The sequence below is a fragment of the Melospiza georgiana genome, chromosome 16 (assembly GCF_028018845.1).
Source record: "Melospiza georgiana isolate bMelGeo1 chromosome 16, bMelGeo1.pri, whole genome shotgun sequence".
In the NCBI taxonomy this organism is placed as follows: Eukaryota; Metazoa; Chordata; class Aves; order Passeriformes; family Passerellidae; genus Melospiza; species Melospiza georgiana.
The window spans coordinates 2,556,816-2,579,562 of NC_080445.1; the positions used below are offsets into that span (position 1 = coordinate 2,556,816).

The 22,747-nt window shown below is 52.6% G+C and overlaps 1 protein-coding gene across 3 annotated transcripts in view; it reads right to left on the reverse strand.

Moving 5' to 3' along the window:
• The window catches only part of RAI1 (retinoic acid induced 1), a 75,204-nt gene that overhangs the window by 50,344 nt on the left and 2,113 nt on the right, over positions 1–22,747 (reverse strand). Inside the window, exon 2 of one of the 3 annotated variants that reach the window (XM_058035143.1) lies at positions 12,701–12,812. The exons of 1 other annotated variant lie outside the window; for it this stretch is intronic. The gene's annotated coding sequence lies outside the window, so the exon portion shown is untranslated. Of the gene's footprint in view, positions 1–12,564; positions 12,639–12,700; positions 12,813–22,747 lie in introns of those variants that run through there. One more of the 3 variants, XM_058035145.1, reaches the window with a different exon arrangement.

Consider the following 22,747-nt stretch of genomic DNA (forward strand, 5'->3'; position numbering starts at 1 on the left):
CTCTTTCTTCTTCCAAATACATCCCCCACCACGCAGGCCTCCAAGAAAACCAGCTCTTCCTTTATTTTTCTTTTTTTTGGGCCCTGAAGCAACAAGCACACAAACCACCTTCTGCTCTGCACAAAACCAGCAATTCCCAGCAAACAACCAAGCCGCTGGCTCCAGAGCAAACAGCCCCGTGTTCCTAAGCAGGCTGGAAATTTCTACACAAGGGGGACTTTTTCCTCCAGCTCCCTCCACATTTGCAGGGAAGGTCCCTCCTCCTTCCTGTCCTCAGGTAACAGCATCTTCATGGAAACACCAATATTTTTATGAGTCATCTCCCTTCTTCCCCTCTCCTGCTTGGTGGCCAACACCCCTGTGCTTTCAAGATCAAAGCCGAAGGGGACCAGCTGTGCTGAGTCCTTTCCTCTCCAGCCCTTTCCATCTCCATTTGCAGCCAGCGAGTCCCTGCTGTTCTGACAGCGCTTTGTGCCGCCCCTCCAGCTCCGTGCCCGCCGTCTGCTCCCCCTCCATCCCTCTCCTGCCATCCCAGCTCCTGCTCCAGCCACGCTGGGAACACAGGGAACCCTCCCTGACCCAGGCTCAGGCCCCTCTGGCATGCATGGGAGCTGCCCTGCTGGCTGCCCCGGCTGCCCTGCCTGTCATGTGCTGATTCAGAGGCAGAAATGTGCTCGGAGAGAAACGGGATAATCTGCTTCCACTGAAATCCCACCCTAATTCCCTGTGTTTGCTAACTCCTCCGCAGAGCAGAGCATGAGACTGCATCTCCCTTCCAAACCAGCAGCTCCATGGGGACCTTCCCTCCAGGCTCCTTTCAGCAGGGGTACAGCCTTGGCTGGGAAAGTCCAGCTCCTGCTGTGAAAGCGGCTGAGGGAACAGGAATCTCCCTCCCCATCCAAAAGGCTGAACATCTCACACAGCCCCCGGTGCTGCAGCAGGGATTTGCAATGTGATGGGATAATTAGAGCCAGGGATGTGCTTCTCGTGCTTCTTAACTGCCAGAGGGCAGGGTTAGATTAGATATTAGGAAGGAATTCTTCCCTGTGAGGGTGGTGAGGCCCTGGCACAGGTTGCCCAGAGCAGCTGGGGCTGCCACATCCCTGGAAGTGTCCAAGCTGAATGAGGCATGGAGCCACCAGGGGTAATGGAAGGTGTCTTTGCCCATGGCAGGGTGGGTGAATGAGATGATCTTTAAACCCCTTTCCAACCCAAACCATTCTGAGATGCCAGGATTCTTGATAAACCCAGGAAAATCTGTCCATTTTCGGTCTCCCAGTGAGTGTCATTGGTGCGCGTTTGATGGAAGCTGCTTCCATGTGCAGCAACTCACAGGTCTGACAGGTCCCCCTCAGGATCACACACCCCATCCTTCATGACATCTCATCTTGCACCACGAGCACCTCCTGGGTGCTGCCACCACACATCCTGCACCGATAGAATCCCTGCTTCCCAACACCTCGCTGCAACTCAGCCCAAATCCAGCTTGGAGCTGTCTCTCCTACAAAGACTTTGAAGAAAGCATTGCACAGAATTAAGTCTCAATGCTTTTTATATGTAAAGCACTGAATTTAGCTGCTAATGGCAATTCCCAGCAGAAAAGGATGGTTAGTAGTGGTGGGTATATTTATGAATTCTTCCTAAGCAAATGCCGTGAGGCAGGAAATGTGTCGGTCCTCGTGGAAAGCTTCCCAGGCTGCTGCTGCAGGCATCTAAATGCAAAGTTTCACCATGACTTTTTGAGTTCTGTGCTCTGCTAGACACATCCCTTTCAAACCTCTTCTCTCAGGAACGCTTTCCCAGCCTCTCTCCAGTGGTCATGCGTGTGTCACTGTGACCTGCCCGTCTCTGTGAGGGCAGCAGCATCTCCGTCCTTCTCCAGCCACTCCACTGACTTGCCAGTAAATAAAAGTCATGGGAATCTATTTGACTGGTCTCCTTAGCTGCTCTCTCCAAAGGGCTGACTTACAAAATACCCACGTCCTGGATTTCTGTGAGGTTTTCACTGAGAGCACATTGTTTTTCCCCAGCAAAGCCAGAAAAAAATTTACAGTCGGTCCACACAGCGAGACTGCTCTGCTTTCTCTTTCCTGGGACAGGAACTCAGTTTGAAACAGATTGCTAGCAGCTAAATGCAAGTTCCTTAGCAGCTTCCAGAGTGAAAATATTCCCTCTCCAGATCTCCTTTTATGTCCACAACACATTATTCCGGTGGAGGGCTCTCTTGCTAAGAAAAGCTCTGGTAACTCCCAGCCTTGTCTCCAAAGTGGTTCAGGTGTGGGAGCCAGCTCCCCTGCAAGCATCCCTTGGTCCTGCTGCCCAGCTGAGATGTCCTTAATTCCTCCATCTGTCCCCTCCAGGCTCTGGCTGGCTCTGCTCTCAGACAGTGAATGCATACAGCAGGCTGCAAGGCTGCTTGTCCTAAATATACACTTTTCCCACAGCTTCAGGAGAAACTCTGTCTTTTAAGTCCCCCAGCCCACTCCCTGGGGTGCTTCTGGGGCTTTCCGTGCTAAACTGCCTTTGTCCCACACACTGCATGCAGACAGACGAGAGGTTCACACCAAAACCCACCTCTCCTCTCTGCCTCTAACTAAACCAAAACAAAAAACAGATGGAAAATCAAATGCTGGCAGTGTGAAGCATGTGGGCTGCACTCTCATCAGCCCTCCTGGAGCTGCAGAGTGTATTCCTTCCTGCTCCAGGGTCCCAGGGCAAAGCCAGACCCCAAAAGGGTTATTGGTGGGGGAGATGCTGCTATTCCCCCTTGCCAGCCACCAAGCAGCATGGAGGTGGGACAGAGGGAAGGAAGGGAAAGACAGAGGCAAGAGCAGGCTTAGCATTATAGGAAGTCCAGGAGGAACAATTTCAACCCCCAAGCAGGATTTGCACAATGCACAGCAAACGAGGCACTGGGGCTGCAGACAGAATACTGGGGGGACAGTCACAAACTGGGCACTGAGCTGCTGCTAACCAGGCTCCATCCATCCCACACACTCCCTGAGGCAGAGACACTGCAGAGGAAACACCTTGAGACCAGAGTTAAGGCTGTCCCCTAATGAATGCACGGCGTTCCACGGCCATAAGCTGCTCAGATGTCCTTAATTCCAGGATTTCTTACACGCTCCGTGCCTGACTTTGTAACCTTAATCATGTATTTTTTAGTGTTGCTCTTGTGCGCACGTGAGCTTATCTCCTTTTACTGTGGGATCTTCTTCTCACTCTCTTGGTAGGATAAACAATACCCATGACTCTTCCACGTTCCTCCCTGGGAGTCCATCAGCGTCCCTGAACTCCTCTGAACACTCCCCAATTTTGCAGTGGGGCTGTCCAGGCTCAACTCCAGCTCCTGATGGAGCCTTGGTCACCCCTGGATGCTCAGAGGCTGCTCCCACATCTGGATGAGCATCTGGATAACCCCAGTGCCACAGCAAGGCACACACATGGATAACCCCAGTGCCCTACCAAGGCACACACTTGGATAACCCCAGTGCCCCACCAAGGCTCCCTGCACAGCTCAGGAGGAGCAGGAGCAGAGAGAGCCCATGGTGGGGGCAGGGACCAGCAGCGTGTTTGTGGAGTAACGCTCAAACTGCCATAATGGATTGCCTTGTTTACACTGGGCCCAGGGAAAATCGCTCCAGGGATGGAGACACAGAAGCGTCCAGAAGCCTCTGAGAGCAGGAGAAGCTCTTCAGGCTCTTGCCTCTTGCTTCTGCTCACAAAATCATCCCCCCTGCCTCGCCTCCTGCATCACTGTCAAGGGGCGGAAGCTTTAAAATCACTGCAGTAAGCAGGGGAGGGATGAGGAAAGGAAAAGGAAAAGTATTATCGGATGGGAACGTGGCTTTTCCACTGCTCCTTGCCAAGAGGAGCCCTCAGTACCCAAGGACACACCAAAAGGGTCGCTGGGCCTCAGGGTGCAGTGAGACTTGTGAGGAATTGCTGGGAGAGGGAAAAGAATAAATAGGAACCACCTTAAGGGAGGGGAGCCACCAGCAGAACAGTTAAAATGACTAAATACTTTCCCAATATCACTCCTCCACGTAAGCATTGCTGTAATTGCCCTTGGGATGTTGCACAACGGCGAAAGGGAGGGGCAGGTGCTGGCAGGGAGGGAGTGAAGGCGTGCAAACCTCCAAATCTCCATCCCAGGCATTGCTGTCATCCAGGAGAGACGCTTAGGACGCCTCTGCCACCTCGGGCCCCCGGTGGATTTATCCCCTGAGGGGCCGTTCCTCACACCAACTGGAGGACTCCCAGGAGGACTCACTCCTCATGCCTCTGAGACACAGCGGGCTGCCCCAGGGAGCAAGAGCAAAAGGTGAGGAGGAACAGAGCCCACGCTGCACTGTGTGGCAAAAAAAAAAAAAAAAAAAAAAAAAAGGGAAAAGAAAAAGAGAGAGAGAGATATAAGGGCTTCATTCAAGCGCTCTCGCTCTCTGGAAGTCTCACGCAGAGCAGCTGGTCTTTAAGACTGTTGCAAGCACGCCATGCAAGCACAGAGCCCTTCCATTCCTGGGTGCTTTCATTAGTGACACTCAGACAGGGACAGCCACTCGACCCCCATGAGAAGGAAAAGGGCTGACTCATTCTTCCAGCCACGCTTGAGAGCAGGGCACGGTGCTCGTGCTCTGCAGGGTCCTCTCATGCTTCCTAAGCCAAATCACCGGATCTGGGCTCGGATGCCACACACACATGCACACACCAGCTAATCCGCAGATGTGCTGGGTGCCTGCATACAGCATCCCCAGCCTTTGCTTCCAAGAGCTGCCCAGTGATGCTGGAGTCGAAAGGGAAACCTCTGAGAGATGCAGTCTCGAGGTTTAAAACATCTGTGGGCCTTCAGCCATTAAATGGGATGCTATGCTGCTTTGCTGCTCTCGGGTCTCACGCCAGGTTCATCGCTGTGCCGGCTGGGTACCGTCCAGCAATGCATTAAGTGATGTGACTATTTCTGTTCTCATCACATGTTTGCTCTCCTCCTCTCCAGGGTGTGTGCGGGGGGAAAAAAACACACATTCATTATGGAGTGTCATATTTTGGTAAGGCTTTTCGTTTCTCTGGGTAACACCGGGCTCTTGGCAGAGGAGAAGGGGGATTTTGTTTTCCTGATATCCATGCACTCAGGTATTTCTGTTAGAGGAGGCAAAGTCAAAGAAATGGTAATCAAATATCCAGGAGTGCACAGTGCTGACATCCGCACCTCGCTACTATATGGCCTTTCATTAGCATTACCTAAATGTACGACCGTACAAAGAGCAGATTTCCTTAGCAACAGGGCTGCCTTCATATTTCCTCCCCACTACCCCCTGCCCTTAGAAGAAAAATTACTTCAGCTCTTTCTCTGAGCCCTGCTCTGCGCTGCAGCAGTGCTCTACGCCACTGCCAGGCTTTGCTATATGCTGCATCTGGGACGCCTGCCTCTCCACGCTGGGATCCACGAGCCATAAAGCAACCTCTTGACTTAGCTCTTCTGCACAGCCACAATAAAACTCCTCTTTTCCTAACGGAGCATATGCAAAACAGCCCTGTAACAGCAGAGGGGGGATCCTCTCCTCCAGATGACTTACAGCTCCCATGGCTGAGGGAGGATGTCCAGCATGCTCAGCAGAGCCGGCAGCGCTGGCTGGCGACTCCTTTGCTCCCTGCCACCTGGTTGAAGGGTGACAAGTGCCCTCGTCCCCAAATGGCACCGTAAAGCACCTTTGCCTTGGGCAGGGAGCTGCCAACCCCTCCTCTCCCCGGATCTGGGCCAGGAAGACGGAACACTTCATCCTCCGCGCTCTCCCCCGGTGCCACAGCCTGGTGCGCTGGGCTATTTTAAGAGCTCGTCTGGGAGACTGGCACACGCACCGCGCTGCCGGGAACTCCCTGCTTCTGTTTCAAAAAAGCTGGAGGCTGGGAGCCTGCTGGGACTCACCCCTGTGATTCCCAAGGTCTGACCCTCCTCTCGCCGGGACTGGCGCAACGCTGCTGAGTCAAACGGAATTAGTCCCAATTAGCACCGGTGAAACGGGAGCAGAATCGTGCCCTCCCCGGCATTTCAACCCCTCCAGCTGGGGGCTGGGACCCCTGAGCCTCCCCCTGAAGCCGTGCCCCTGCTCCTCATCTCCCTGCTCTCCAACCCGCTCGTTCTGTCGCCATTCCCTGCCTTTTTCACACGGATACTCAATCCCCTTTCCCATTATGATAGGGTCTTTGATTGCACGATCGCATAACTATAATGAGACAAATATTTATTTTGCAGATATGGGTTAATCAGACCGAAGGTATAGAAATATTTCATGCGCTAATCAGAGTACCTTCAGCAATCAGTATAGCAAATAACTCAGGTAAATTAACATAGGAGAGTTCCCTTATCAGGTTTTAGTCTAAGATATATGTGCATTAAGGACTAATTTGCTCTCCCCCCTCAGATTTGGGCTGGAGCCCAAGATGAGGTTGAGACCAAGGTTCCCTCCCATCAGCTTTCACGGGAGCTGTGCAGGCTTTGCTCCTGGCAGGATCAGACGCCAGGATGAATATTCAGCAGCGTAAACGCCTTTGTTTTCTGTGCTCTGCACCTTTAAATTTCCAAGGGCTCTGCTGTTTTCAGCTCAGACAGCCTTTTTGCATTCAGTTCGCTGCAAGCTGACACAGAAGACACGATGGAGCAGGTTGTGTCTCCTGCTCTGAGCCCTTCACGCCGCTCTGGCAGCGTTCAGGGGCCATATTAAGAGCTGCGAGTAATTAGTGAATTCCTCCTGCCCCAGTGCGGCGCAGAGCAGCCGTACCCAGCATCTCATGGCAGGCTGGCAGTGGCGAGCGGGCACACGTGGTGCCAAGAGCATAGGTGGCAGTGGGGACAGAGGGGTCCAGAGGGGCCGAGAACAGGATGAGCCAAGTGAGAGCCCAAGAAGGGCTCCTGGGTTTAACAGGCATTCCCAGGGCACTCACACAAGCTCCTGCAAATCAGCAGTCCCAGGAGACACCTTACAGAATCATTAAGGTTGGAAAAGGCCATCAAGAGTTGCCCAGACTCCTCACGCTCAGTGTCCCTCACTCCAGCGTCCCCAAACCAGGAGTGGCTGTGCTCCCAAAGCAGCTCCTACAGCTGCATTTTCCCTGCTCTGCTCTGAAAAAGCTCCCGCAGAGGAAACACAGAGGATCTGCCCTTGCCTCTGTCATGTTTTGGGATCCCAGAGAACAAAAAGCACCGGAGGAATGGCAGGCATTATAGTAACGATGGTGACAAATTTAATTAGAGCAGGAAGCTCTGGAGTGGATTTCAAATGGCAACACGGCATTTTGTGTGAAAGCATTGCCTGCTCCCCCCGCTCCCTCCCCGCCTCCACCACGCGGCTCCATCCAAACCCACCCCACCCTGCGGGATGCATCCCTCTAATTTTCCCACATGTTGTCCCCTTCATCCTTTCCCCCCCTACACTCCTGAACCAACACATTCCCGTGGTCTGGAAAATGCAACCATAGAGCAATTCAATAATACAGCAGCCAGATGTGCAACAGTATATCCAACATGTCATTCAAAGGAGCCCTTCAGTGGAGCCGAGACATGCTATCCCACAATCTTAACTAATACATCCTGAGGCCCTGGAGGAGTTGATGGATGTATACAATTCCCTTTCCTACAGCTGTGGTCCCTTTTAGAGGGGGCATCCAGACTCAACAATAGCCCTGCTGTTGCTTTCAAGACAGAACCTCTTCAGACAAACCGGGCTTAATCCTGACCCCGGTTACGCCCGCCCGGGCTCTGCCGAGGTCGGTGGGGTTTGGGAGCCAAGGGCTGGGAGCAGGATCCAGAGAATGCTGGATCTGCCATTTCACCTTGTGCTACAGGCTCTGAGAAACCTTGGTAACTGGTTGGAATATAACCACCTTGGGGAAAAGGCAAGCGGAGAGGAGCAGGTAATAAGATTTCCAACTGGTGCTGGTAGAAAGAAGGAAGTAATATAACAGTTTAATTAATCTATGCCTATTAGCGTTATTAAAGAAAACAGGGAGCTATTGGAGGTTTACCTCGGAGAATATCATCAAACGGGGACCTTCTGCGGGGAATTTTATGTCTCTGTGCCCAATTTATAACCAGCACGGAGGTGTGGTGTTAGTGACAGCCAGTGCTGAAATGTCACAGTGCTTAGAAGTCATTAGCTGGGGACACAGGGAAAGAGAAAGAGAGGATGGAGGAGGGGACAAGGGAGAAATGGGGAAGGAAGGAAAAGGAATTAATTTAATTAAAAATATCTTTAGAGCCTGTCTCTTGATTTGTGTGGTTTTGGGGCTTGGCAGAGCAGCTGAGAACGGTGTGGAAGGAAAATCAAGGTTGCTGGGGCTTTTTGAAGCTGATAAAAAAAAATAAGCACACTTTTCATGTTCAGGAAGATAAATCCCCATTTTCTCAGTCTCAAGACAATCCAGTTATTTACTGACAGTTTTACTGTGAAATAAAAAGGGCTTTAAGCTTCTTTCTACTTGATGTCTCCATAGCCTGAATATTATTAGATCCCAGCCTGGTGCAGCTGGAGTTTTGGTTAATAAATTTAACGTCATTAGACAGAAAAGCCTTCGACTGAATGTTGCAATTCTTCCCCCCCCCTTTTTTTTCTCTTTTTTTTTTTTTTTTTTTTTGCCGTTGCAGTCAGACTGTATGTAGGTGGTAAGAATCAAAAGAAAGGAAGTACGCTTGGCAAATAGGGGAGTGCTAAAAAAAGGTTTTGCTCAGGCTGGGGGTTCAGTGCGAGGGTGTTTCGCCCACAGACGAGGCAAGGCTGAGCCCCCCCGCAGGGGATGCACCCTGACGTGGCACCGGTTTCTGCAGCATCCCTCAGGAGAGCAAAACACTCCTGATTTCACAGGGATGGCGTGTCTCAGGCTGCTTGTCCCACTCACAGGGGTGGCACTGAGCGTGGCCATGCCACTGCCACCACAGTGAAGTCTTGGGTAGTACCTGGGATCAGCAAGATCACGATGCTCAGGGGCTGCCTTGGTGCCACCACCATGTGCTCGAGGTGGATTTTCCGGGAAGAAAAGTCTGCTTTTCCACCCAAAATCTGCCTCGAGGCCATTGCAAGGCCAAGCGTTGGTGCAGGAAAATGTCTTGGTGGGACAATGGGGGAACAGCCAGCATGGAGAGGGCAAGGGGAGGGCAGCTGGCAGTGGAGCTGCTTGTTCTTCCCATGGGGAGCCAGGCGGCTGCAGCCCCTCAGAGCAGGGCCAGCTCACATGGAGGGAGGGTTCCCACCAAAACCAGCACGTTCCTGCTCTCCCCCTCAAAGCTGCCTCCATCTCAAGCCTCCTTCGGCCACCCTCTCTCCTCAGCTGCTGTCCCCACCATGGCCGAGCCTTCTGCCACACCATGAAATGTGCCCACTGGGAGAAAGACACTGAGGAAGGCACCACAGCACTCTAATTCCCCACCACACACCTCACCTGCCTCTTCCCCAGCTCCTGCCCTGCTGCCTTCCTGTCGAATGCAGGTGGCAGCCATGGCCAGGCCTTCCTTCCCTGCTGAGCCTGAAACATGGCGGGCTTGGGGCATGCTTCAATTGGGGCAGCTGGTGCTGGCTTGCTGGCTAAAAACACATCCCACACGCTGGGTTCTAACCCCAAAACCCCACGGGTGTTGTGGACACCAAGAGGAAACTTCTGTGGTGGAAGTGGGAGGCTGAGTGACCCCCCACCCAGCAGCTCCGCCATTGGCTTCACTCCAGGAGAAACAGCCTCCAGGTTCTTTTACAAAACAAACAGCAGTGGCTGGAAGGAGAGGAGCAGGACAGGGGTATCGGGGAGATAGTGAGGGCCTGGGCAGGGACGTTGTGGAGCTGGGGTGCTGGGATGGGAAGGAAGTGGTTGTTGTGGGAGTAACGTCAGGAAGGGCCTCGGCTGGGGCCCGGGCGGGCAGGGAGAGGGGAGATCTGAGTTCATGGCACAGCTCTGAGGGAGATGAGCCAAGGGAAGAGTCCAGTGTGGGGACAGGGAGGGATCCAGAGTGGGGACAGGGAAGGGTCTGTGTGGGGACAGGGAGGGATCCAGTGTGGGGAAGGGGAAGGGTCTGGTGAGATGCCAGTGGGGGAACAGGAAAGGGTCAGGTGTGGGGATGGGGAAGAGCCCATTGTGAGGATGGTGAAGGGTCCAGTAAAGGAACAGGGAATGGTCCAGTGAAGGACGGAAAATGGTCCAGTGTGAAAATGGGGAAAGGTCTGGTGTGGAGACAGAATGGTCCAGTGTGGGGATAGGGAAGGGTCCAGTGGGGTGACAGCAAAGAGTACAGCGTGGGGATGGGGAAGCTGTGAGCATCCACTTGGTCAGAGGTGTGCTAGGAGACATCTATCCTGGGAGAACAACCGACCCCAAAATCCTGCTGGACCTGGTTTACTCCCATTCCAAAGCCATTTCTAATAAAGGCTGGTTTATTTTTTTTTTTTAATCCCCCCTCTGGTGAATAAAAGCAAAACAAATAACCCCAGGCAGCGAGGCTGGGTGATGAGCAGCAGATGGCTGGTGATAACAGGCACCTCCATACCTGTGCACCCCTTACCCACAGCCTTCCCACCTGGAGCTCCCAAGCTCCCAGCCCCGTGGCTCTCGCCAGCCCAACAATCCCAGCCCAGCTAGGGGATATGGGAGTGCAGACAGCAGCGAGCTGCTTTAGGGAAATCCAGTTTGGAGCCAAGTCAATGCATGCAGAGTCATTAATCTAGGTCTGGTGCCAATAGGGATGGCTTTGCATTAGCCGGGCCCCTTTGTAGTTCAGACAATCAGTTGCATTCAACCAGCGCAAGATAACGCTGCAGAAAGCTGAGACCATCGCAGCTCATTCCTCCTGTAAGGGGCGGGGGGAGAGGATTTACAGGCAAAATAGCATTGCATTAATGGGACTGCTCAGTATTCTGCACAGACGCTGGCGGATAATGTCTTTGCAAACTAACTGCAATAAATTAATTAAATTAATCTACTATGCCGTGCTTGTCCCCACCCAACATCAAATTCAAGGATGATCAGGGCTTGCCTTATCCTCCATAGCCTACGAAAGAATCTGATCTCACTTGCTCTAGAGTTTCTGAGGCACTGAATTGCAAAGTACCACCTGCCTCACTAAACTAATCACCAGCCTGGTGGTTTAGATCACATCAGTTTTACATGTAATTAAGACTGTCCAGGAGGGCATGCAGCTGCTTACATGGTCGTTCCCTCTTATACAGCAACGTGCCTCCTGCTCAGATAGGTGCAATTAAACAAGCCTGTTCACAGTCATTAAGCATTAATGCACCTCATTAGCATAAGAACTGGAAGAAGCTTTGATGCAGGGAACCCCGCAGGAGAAGGAGATAGAGAGAGATGTACATACAGACAGGAAGGCAAAGGGCTGGGCCACCACCTTCTCGTGGCCCCGACCAACCATTCCAGCTCCATTTCTCCAAAGCAATGAGCCATGCCGTGCCCTCCTCCCCAGAAATGGGTCTGGGTTATCTTTCTCTCCCCCTCCCCCTCTTTCTAAATTATGCTGGTGGAAAGGGAAAAAAAAAAAAAAACACCACACCAAACTGTTGGGATATTAACCTAGCGAATCCATTAATAAGCTGAACTCTCTGTTGGCTTTGACACAGCACACTAAAGCTTTAAAGAGACAGGGCCCCAGACACTGGAGATAGGGGCAGAGACAACAGCGCTAACAAAGAGCCACTGTTGCCACGGCCGTGGCCATCTCGGGTAGGTCCAGCTGTCTTTGGTGTTCTGTTTTCCAGACACAAAGAGCAGACTGAACCGTTTTGGTCTGAATGGCTTTCATTTGATGGTAGAGAAAATGAGAGGGAAGAAAGAAGCTAAGTAAAGTGTCCAGGAGAGAAGAAAAAAAAAAAAAAAAAAGACAGGAGAGGGGAAAAAAGAGCATGGTGTGCTGCAGGTCTCAAGTGAGAAAGGCTGCGTCTCCCCCGAGCACAAAATGGGGCTGTCTCAGGGAGCAAAGTGAAGGTGACATGGTGATTTTGGAGCAGGATGGAAGTGAGGATCCAGGATGCACACTCCAGGGGAGCTTGGATGGATGCTGCCTGTGCCTCACCTGCTTGCCCAATGCTTTGTACAGCAGTGTCAGACCACAGACTGCAAACAGCTTATCTAGCTGGGGTTTAACCTCAAGGGAACAACCTGTGTTTGTACAGTCCCTGGCCCTCTGGGCTCAGAGCCCGTTAGGAGCCTCCAGCCTGGACCAGGAGCGTTATCACACAGAGCCTCAGCAGCTTCACTGTCACCATGGCGAGAAATGGGCTCGCACGAGGACATGAATCAGCTGGAAAAAGTGAATCTCCAAGTGAAATGTCTTCAAGGAACCACCACATGCTGCCATGGAGCCGCTCCAAACCCACACCTCAGCCCAAACTGTATCCCAAAGCACGAATAACCCTTCTGCTGCAGCCTCAAGATGCCCACGTCATGCCCTTGCATCTCTACCTTGCATCCCATAAGCTTGAAAAACAGGCCTGAGACATCCATTCCAGGGTCCCCTATTATAAAGCACAGCTCTGAAAGCCAGAAATGGAAGCTGAGACCGGATAAATCAGTACCTACCCACTGGAGAGCCACACGGGCTCGTCCCTACAATGCGCTCTCTGGCCTCCATCTAGTCCAGCTCGTAAGTGATAAAAGCGTCCACGACTGCAGCTCTCATCTGGGAAGAAGAACAAACAACCCAAGTAGATCTTACCACTGGGAAATGGTTTCTAAGGGTCTCCAGAGATATCCTCTTTCCTACGCTCATTCCATTAGTGCTGTGCATGCTCCATTGTCCCAGTCTCTCCCTCCTTAGTGGTTACATCCTACAAACACAAACAGATTTCAAATCCCCCGTAGCTCTTTGGCCCATGATGATAATAATTTTCCCTCCTTGAGCACCTTTTATCTAGAGATCTGGAAGCATCTCTCTGGCATTAGTAGCTATTAGCTTCTCCACCATCGTGCAATACGGGGTGAGCACCGTCACATCTCACAGCTGAGGGGAATTCGGGCACGGCACAATTAGGAATTCACTCCTGCCAAGTGGTGCATCCTCTTGTGCCCAATCAGTGGCACTTGATGGTGGTGCTCGGTCCCTGGGTGAATCTGGCTAAATCCTAAAAGATTTGCCAACAGCGTCAGCAAGAGGAAGAGATCCCAGGTTTGTGCCTGAGTCACCAAACCCTCTGTTTTCCCTTCTGTGCCTAGAGAAGTCAACGGGAAGTCTCCCATGGATGGTAATGGGAAATTCAGGCTTTTTGAGTCAGTAAACAGCTTTTTTTTTGAGGAGGGGGGGAGGTTTGGGCAAAGAGGCTTTTACTGCACAGTCATTTTGATAAACCAAGGAGCCGAGCTTTTACCCAGCAACAGGCTGGGAGAATGACTGATGGAGACCATGACCCCAGTGAACCACAGCCTTGCTCCCTCAGTCCCTTCCCATTTGCCTTTTGTGATTACAATTAGCACTGGGGGCTGGCAGGTGGGGGAAAAATGAAATAAAATAAACTAGAAGCCCCCCCTGCCCCGCTGCCAGCCCCTCATTGTCTGCAGAGGCTGGCTGGGGCTCTGCACACTGCAGTCCTCTGCCCATTGTACTGCTGAGAACATGCGAACAGACGCTCTCGGGCGATGGGTTTTATTGAACGCAACTTCAATGGCAAATGGAGAGAGAAAGGGGGGGGGGAGGAAAGGAAAAAAAAAAAAAAGCCTTGAAAATCCATGCCAAAAAAAAAAAAAGAGGTGGGGAGGGTGTTTTTTAATGCAATCAATGGCTCCTTCCTATAACTCTGCCTGTTGTGAGGAAATTTCTTTCCAGTAGCAGCCAGCAGCAGTCCCAAGGCTGTGACATTGCTGTAACGCTTGGAGCTCAGCTCTCTATCTCTGGCAGCAGCCCCGTCTTTTTGTCATTATTGGCTGTGATTGCAGGGGGTGCACGCCAGCTCGCCGAGTGCTGAGATATTGCTGCCTTCCCCTCCCTCTGGACAACCTGCCCTCAGAGAGGAGTTTGGGGAGGGGATGAGGGTGAAACAGGGAGCTGAATTCTCTCTGCCTCCCCTGAGTACGCTCTGATCCAAGCCCACATGGATAGGTAGAGGTCCCCAAGGCCCTTTTCGGAAAGCTCATTAGGAAAGTAGTGACAGATGCATTAGCTATTAAAAAAAGGCGGGGGGAGAAGCTATCATAGAACTTTAAAAAAAAGCAGCAGCAGCCGCCCGACAGTTTTATTGCTGTCAGATCCTTTTTTTTTTTGTGGGCACGTTGCAAAGCAGGAGAGGTTTGGGTAAATATCTGACGCATGCACGCACTTCCCATGCTCTGGGCCGTCTGTCAATAATCCAGCCGGGGTATTTCTCACACCCTCAGGAGGCATCTGCCAGCTCTGCCCATTGCCACTGCAGCTACTCACCCTTCCCATCCACCCCCAGCACCTCCTGGAGAAGAGGTTTTGGAACAGGCATGTCTGGCTGCATGCAAAGCTGCGGGAAGAACCTGCCAGGTTGCCACAGGGGGTGAAAAAAAATGGGCATCAGCTGCTGCCATCTCTGACTCCGAGCTTCAGCCTGGGGAGGACAGGTCTTGGCATGAGATGTTCCCTCCTGATTTAAGCAGAGGCTGCTGAGATGGAGATTGAGTCCTGCATGCCGGGACCTGCTGTCCCTGCAAGCTCCAGCAATGCTCTCCATGAAAGGACAGAGCAGGGCACGTTGTGCAATGGACACTGAGGCCTCTGTCCATGTCCCACACCCCACACCACAGCCCAGAGCCGCAGGGAACAGGTGTACACACATCACTGGGAGGAGCTGCTTCCCTGCCCCCAGGATGAGTGACACATCTGGCAGCAGCTGGAAGCCACAAAGCCCCAGGTAGGGACCAGGCATGAGGAAGGTGGGAAATGCTGGGTACTGGATGAAGATGCTCTGGATGGAGGTCTGGGCTGGCGAGCTGTGGTGGGCAGAGGGGCAGATGATGGGGAGATGAGGCAGGAGGATGGCATGGGTTTTGTCTCTCCCCATCCTATGAACCAAAAGGGCCACCACTGCTCTTACACCTGTGTGGAGAGCAGAGCCCAGGTAGTAACAGAAGAACAACAGATGTTGCACCTGCATGACGGCTCCCGAACGGCGCCAGACGAGCTGGAATTCACTTCTGAGCCACAACAGCAAAGCTCTTTCCACAGACAGCAGTGGGAAGCAGGGATCAAAACACCACTTCCACAGACACATCCCAGCACTGGGTCCTGCCTCCACACACTGCATTTTTCACAGACCATCCTCACCACTACGAGACAGCCAAGCCAAACACATCCCCTCCAAGACCTCAGCATCCCTCAAAAAGGGGACACAGCTATTTCAAAAGGAACTACGGGGGTACCAGAGGCAGCCATCAATCTGTGCCCCCCAACCTCACCTCCTGCCACCTTCCAACCACAGCCAGGAGGCAGAAAAGGCAGAAAGCTCACTGAGGGAAAACAGCAGCAGCAGCAACCGTCCCCCTCGGTCGGGTTTTAAATGGCTCTCAGATCCCTTCAAACAAATCTAAATGCACCGATCCTATTGTGTGCATAAATCTTTGCACCGGGGCCTGCACGCCTCCACACTATTGATAAAGAGAAACGAGTCTTAAATATTTAATGAGCGAATAAACCCGTTAAGAGGATATGATTAACTGCACGCCACGGCTCTGCATTTAAGGTGTCCCTGCTGTACCTTTAGAGGGGTTTTATTTTTAAGGGAAATCGGCAGCAGCAGCTGGTGGAAGGCAGCAGCCGGGCTGCGCGGGTGCCGCACCAACGGGAACACCGGCACCGCGCTCCACTCCAGAGGCATAAATATGCCACGGGAGCCCAGGCTGCTCAGGGGGGGCTCTATTGACTCAGCCTGACGGGCAGGGAGGGCAGAACACAGAGGCAAGGAGGTTTGAGGTTGTAGGTGAGGTGGCAGGAGCCGGGCAGTCGGTCGGAGAAGCCGCGTGAACTCTGCACCTTTCCGTCTCGCCTGGCAGCCGGGGGGCTGCCGGGGGGATCAGGAGACCTTGGAGCTATTTCCAGCCGAGCCACGGAGCTGGAGGGTGACCTTGGGCAAGTCACTCGCAGTCACCCTCTGCCTGGAGTCGGGCTCTGTGAGAGGCAGCTGGAGTCTTGCCTGCTGAGGGTGCGGATCGAGGCAGTGTGGGGTGCCAGGGTGACTGAACCTTCCTTTTCTCCACCTCCACCGAGCTGGGAGCAGCCTCAGCACGGGGCTGGAGCACTGAGGGCTGGGGTACAACACACCAGCCAGCCCACAGGATGTTTCTCAGGCACACAGAGAGCAGCTGATGGAAGATTTTATGAAACCAAGCGCTATAAATGTCCCCCTGCTATGTGACTTTTTAAGTTTCTAAATTATTTTGATCATTATTTTTACCAGAGTGAGGTGAATAATATACAACAAACCACCGTGAATCATCACTCCAGTTTTTAGATATGTTAAATTTAGCTGTTTTGGTGCCACCTTTTTGTTTATATTCTCCAAGTGTTTCTTGCCAACAAGTTACCGGCAGGGATTTTTAGCCAGGAAGGAGAAGGGGAAAAAAAAAAGTGAGACACACTGTTAATTTCTGTTAATTTTAAGCATCAACAAAAGATATTGGAAGAAAGTAGATTTCAAATTCTTAATTGCAACAGTTTCCCTCCCCAAATCTCAAGTCTAAAAATTAAGCCTGCCCAATCGGGAAGCCAAAACCCATCATGTGATGTGAGATCCCAATTAAAACGACTCTCATTCCTGAGACCAAGTATTCACAAAAGAGCAAAGACCGCGAATTATTTGCAGAAATTATCTGGAGAACAATTTTGAATAATGAATACGATGGGGGAAATCGCAGTCACTTGGAATACTTAATGCAACTACAAAAGAAAAAAAAGAAATCACCAACAATTTGCGAACAGAGAAGAGGTGAAACGTGTGGAATAGATCATTTAGCACAGCCCTGCCACCACCAGCGACTATTCCAAATGACCAAAGCCCCTGCCTGGCTGTAAATGCTGCAGGAATTAGCGATAGAGACTGATGGACAGATGGAAGTCATGCTTGGAGATACCCCTAATCAAAGAGGCTGTGCCACCACAGCCAACACGCCCGTGCCCTGGTAGAATCAGTGTGAAAGAACTCGGGAAGCAGGATGTTCCAGGCAGCCCCAGGCAGGAGGAAGGGATGCTCGGGGTGAGGCAGCCGAGCGGAGAGCAGCTGCAGAGGAAGAGGAGCCCTGACACATGCTGGCCAAATCCCAAGAGGCACAAGCACAGAGAACACCAAGGACGAGCTTCTGTGTGGTTGTGGCTGGGGGAAGGGGTGGGAGATGCCCTGGGAAAGGAGAGGTTCCAGGTAGGTCTGGATCAAACACGGGTGGATGCTGCAACACCAAATGCTGGCTCTGCCATGGGAAATATCATCCCATCAGCCAGGGACTGTGAGGGTGTCCCCAGGGTCTGAAGCTGAGAGATGGGGATCCAGCAGAACCCACTCTGCTTCTGCCACCTCCCCTCAAGTGCTGGGCTGAGCCAAACCCTGCCCTCACACTGAGAGCTGCTCCCATGGCCATGATCAGAGCATGAGGACACGAGAAGCAGGAATCTGCTGAAAACTGAATGGTCTTTCTTGCCCAGGAGCCAAAATCTGCCTCTCTGCTAGATTTACTTTGTCACAGCACAAGCTTTGCATTTCACCTATCAGCAATGGAGGCCGAAATCTCACCACTGCCTGTAGAGTCCAGCTGGGAGCAAGGATCTGAAGGGAGAAGGCAGGGAGAATTTGGAGGGCAGGAGCAGGCAAAGGAGAAAGGGTTTTGGGGGACCTTGGGGGACTGCAGCAGGGCATGGAGGAGATGGGGACCTTGTGGGGTCAGGCAAAGTCTGCAAGCATCGCTCAGCTGGGGAGATGCTGGGCCCTTCCCTGCCCCAATAGTGAGGAAAAGCAGCAAAGGTCTGCTCGAGATGGAGCTTTTCCACATCCCAGCCTGGTCAGCTGACATTTATCAGGGTAACAAAAGGATACAGCCTGATCACAAGACAGGCTGACAGTGCATCTTCCCCTTCTGGGGAGGAAAGTCAAGCGCCAAAGTTGTAAAAAGTAGTCCAGTCATCTTTCGTGTCTTCTCTTTCCTGCAGTTTGACGTGTGCAGGGATACTTCCTCTCCTCCTTTGAAATGAAAGGCGAAAGAAAAATGCAGAAAATTCTGCATTTTAGGTGCAGGAATTAAAAAAAATAAATCAAATTCTTCCCATGTTTCAGGTCAAATATTCCCCAAAGCTTCTTTCTGGCAATCTAAGAATGTAGAGGCTGGATCTCTTAAATTCCCTTGAATCCAGGCTGTTTCTATCAATCTGTAGCAGTATTTCAACAAGGCTGGCTGAGGATGCTCAGGAAAGCCTGGCTGTTATACGCCTGGACTGCGGCAACCAGAGAACCACTCAGGAACTGAGAGACTCATTATTTGTTATTAACTCACCTGGAATCTCTGATTCCTTACATGTTATTTTGCTACTTGTCTGCAGAGTGAAACAGCTCCTCAAAAAATAGAAAGAGGAGAAAGTGAACCACCCACCAGTGGAGGATCATCTTTCCAGTGGATTCTAACAGGTCACCAGCAACTGCATCAAAGGAGTGTCCTGGGGGCTTCAGTGTTTGCTTCCTGTGCCCCTTTATTTACTGTTGATTCCCTCAGTGGCAGCACTACCAGCCCCTGCAGAGACTGCCCTGTTCCAGCCTCTGCTTTTCCAGGTTCAGGCACTGGGTATTTATTGCATTTGGCTGTTTTCAGAGCGTGGGTGTTTGCTCCACATGTCCCCACAGAGCAGAGTCCCCTCGGAAAACTGTTCCAGGCAGGAAACTGCTGCTGCTCCTGGTGAGGGAATCACATGGGGAAAATCAGTTTCTTTTTCAAAAAATCCTCCAAGTGAGGAGTTTGTTCCGGAGAGATGGAGAACGGAGATCCCCATGGGCTCTGCTCCTGCCTGTCTGATGGATTCCCCCCAGCACCCATTTGGCTGGAACAGTGGTTGCTGTAATGAATTTTTAGGGATAACAATTTGTTGGGATAATGACTTTAGGTGCACAGGGCACTTCTGTGCCCCAGCTCTCCTACAGCATCTGCGTGTTACCTTGCTAACCTCGCAGACAGAGAAACTGAGGCACAGGGCTGGCTCTGGAGAGGGACCAGGCTCCAGCAGCACCTCCAGCTGCAGCACTCCATGGATGCTGTGATATCAGCATCACCCACAACCTGGCTGAACTCCCCAGGGTCCCCCAAACCAGAGACCTCCTGTGTCCCCTCTGTCCCCACAGCTGCTGGCCCTGGTTCCTCTCTTGAGCATCACTTTCTGCCTCTGGCACCCAGCAAGCTCCTCTCCCAGCAGCTGGGAGCACCCCATGATCTCAGGGTGCCGCCTTTGCCTGATCCCCAGGAGGGCACCACAGCAGGGCTGGTGCATCCCCACCGTGGCTGGGGACAGCAGGAGGACAATGACATTTGCTGCAGGAGCCTGACATTGAACCCAGCCAGTCAGAACAGCGGGTGTTTTGCTGGCAAGGGTAGAGGCTCTGCTCTGACACCGTCAGCGAGGGGACAGGAGAGGGAGGGGAAAGGAAAAAAGCCGAAGCAGCAGCCAGACAGCTGCCTCTTCCTCCTCCTCCTTTTGTGCAGAAATGTGGTTTTGTTTGTCAGTCAAACAGATTGTTTTCTCCTTCTTTGCAGGCCAATTGTTTCTGCTCCTGCAAGATAAGGGATTGAAAAGGGCTATATTTTTATGGCACTGAATCTAGGCCCTCCGAATTGCAGGGGAGACATCAAGTGGGAGAGGGATGCCGGTTCAAACCAACCCTCCTCTCCCCAGCTCCACTCTCCAATCCCATTTCCACCCCCATTTTCCTTTTTTCTCCTCCCTTCTCCTGCCTGGAGCTGCCTCTCGGCCCTCTCACTATTTAATCTCCGTCTCTCCAGTGGACTCAGGAGGTTTACACAGCTTCATCCTCTTTGCACCATCTGCTGAAAAGAATCTGCCTTTCCCCTGCTGCTCTGTCCAGTGGCTCCTCCTGCCACCTCCCCCCAAAATTGGGGAAAGCAGAGCCGGTGCCACTGCATGCGACGTCGAGAAGAACAAAACCCAGGAGAAAGGAGAGAGGTTTCCTTTTCTGTGAAGGATTTGCCCAGAAAGCACCTTGGAGAGCCAGACCCCAGAGTGCAGCAAGAGCAGGATGCAGACATTAGGGAAGAAAATGATCAATAAGAGCAAGCCCAGGGTAAGACAGCAGGATGCTCTCCAGGCTCCTACAGTGGGTTCAAGGATCCTGTGTCCAGTCTTCCTCTTCCTTCTTGTTGAACTGCCCCAAATCCAGAGTCCAGATGGGATGCCGTGACTCACAGTGATGGGAACGCTGGGGCAATGACCCCTGAATGACCGCCAGCATCCCCAAGCCAAAGGACAGGGAGAAGGTCCTTGCTCCAGGGACAGCCAGGGCTGGAGGCATCCTCACCCTCACTGCATCCCAAGCAGGAGTCCTTTGCTCCCAGGCGCTGATCACATCGCACACCGAGGACCAGAGGGAGGATTTGCCTCTCCTCCTTGGGGGATGAGAGCCTGGAAGGGGGCAGCGTGGTTCATATCCAACTCATAAGCCTCTCAGAGCTCAGGCTTGAGGACTGAGATTCACTCAATTAATTTTGCTTTGGCAAAAAGTCCATTTTTATTGCTATTTCATGCCTTCAGTATAGATTTTCCCTGCTCGTCTCAAAGGGATAATAAAACCCGACTCGTTCTTTTTATAAAAGTCTCACACTCCCTCTCTCACCAGGCTCTGTGTTCCCCAGCTAGAGATGTAAATTTAAAGGGGAAATGCTGTCATTTAAAACAAAACAAAACCAAAAAAAGCAACTCAGAAAGCCCAGCTTTGAGCATATTCCAGCTCTCGAAACTAGGCCGTGCAACCAAAGCAGAAACCAAGCTGCCACCTTCCCGCGGTGAAGCGGCATTCCCGCAGCGATCCCAGCCTCCCACAGGGGAATCAGGGGTGACTGCCAGCCCCAGGAAGCCACTCTCCATCCTGCAGGGCTGCTGGTGGCCCTCTGCTTGCTGGGGTGGGTAGTTTTTGCCAGCTGGGTGCTGGTGGGCACAGGTGGTGAGCGCTGCTCTGAGCGAGCTCCTTGTGCTCGGATGTGAGGCTGGAACCTCAGCACCTGCACCTGCCTCCCACCTCCTCCTCCTCCTCCTCCTCCTCCACACCAGGTGAAAGCCTCGCTGCTGCCTGCCTCAAGCAGCTGGGCCAGTCCTCCTGGGGGAAATCCCAAATCCACACAATTCCAAGCAGGTGGATTTTGAGTGTGTTTTCAGGCAGGCAATGGGACAGGATGGTGGCAGGACAATGCACGGACCTGCCTGCTCCACCCCAGCTGGGATGCATCCTGCCTGCTCTTAGGAAGGGCTGGAGCTGTGGAGGATCCCTCTGAGAAGTGAAGAAGGGAAAGGGAAACTGCCTTTCCTCTGAGAGGTGAAGAAGGGAAAGGGAAACTGCCTTTCCTTTAAGAGGTGAAGAAGGGAAAGGGAAACTGCCTTTCCTCTGCCGGTTGCCCTGCTGCCATGACCTTCTGGGGGGGTAGGATGCGAGCAGAGGAAGCCAAGTGAAGTCTTGTCATCAGTGGGTGGCAGCAACTGCCTGGGGACAGGGCGGGGTCCCCAGCCCCACCAGGATTTAAGGGCAGGTCAGACCGAGGTGCACTCCTGGCACAGCTGATGCAGCCTGCTAGGACAGACTCAAGCTGGTGCCTCCTGCCTTGGCTGTGTGTCTGATTTGGTGACGTGCATAAATCCACCATCACTGGGACTCTCCCAGCTCAGCAGGAACCAGGAGCAAATCCAAACCAGAGCAGATCCAAAACAAAGCAAATCCAAAGCAGAGCAAAGGCAAGAGAAAACACACAGGTGCCAGCTCAGGACCAAGAGGTGACAGCAAACCCTTCATATCCAAATGTTTCTCCTTCTCCCCATCCTGTACCCTTTTCCTGCACCCCCCTGCCAGGCTGCCTGCATGCCCTGGCTGCCAGGAACTCGGGGCCCTGCCTGCATCTGGCAGGGTAGGCAGTGCCCAGGGCGAGAGGAAACACAGCTCACTCTGCTCCGGCAGGTGTGCCTCCAGCAGATGAAAGTTGTAGGGCAGCTAACAAGGACGGGTAGGAAAGGAAAGACAAGGAAACCCCCACACACTCCCTGGCCAACTGATGGTGCAGCACCTCCAGGCTCACCTCTGGTGCCCCCAGTGAGGCGGTGGCACAGCTCCATCAGTTAAACCAAAGTTGTGCCATTTCCTCTGGTGGTAAAACAAACGGTCTTTCCCCACCACGAGGTGCCTGAGGGATGCTACAGAAAATTCTGCACCTCCCCCGTTTCGGGGGAGAATCATTGGAGTCCCTGGATTTTCCTGCAGAGCCTCACAGGACTCAACCCTCCAGGCTGGAAAATCCGTAGCGTGCTCTGACAACCTCTGCAGCTCAGGCAGCGGCGAGAGATGATTAAGACTGGCTGAAATCTCCCAGGACTCTGACATCTGAGAGGCGCCATGCAAGGCAGAGAACCACCCCAGGCTGCTCCTCGCAACCTGCAACTCCCCTCACCTTGGCAGGGAGCTGAAGGGAGAGCAGGGACCCAGCGGGGCCAGGAACCAGGTCAGCGCTGCTGGTTTCCAGGCAGCAAAGGTTTGGAAGAGCAGAGGATCATTTAGCAGAGCGACAG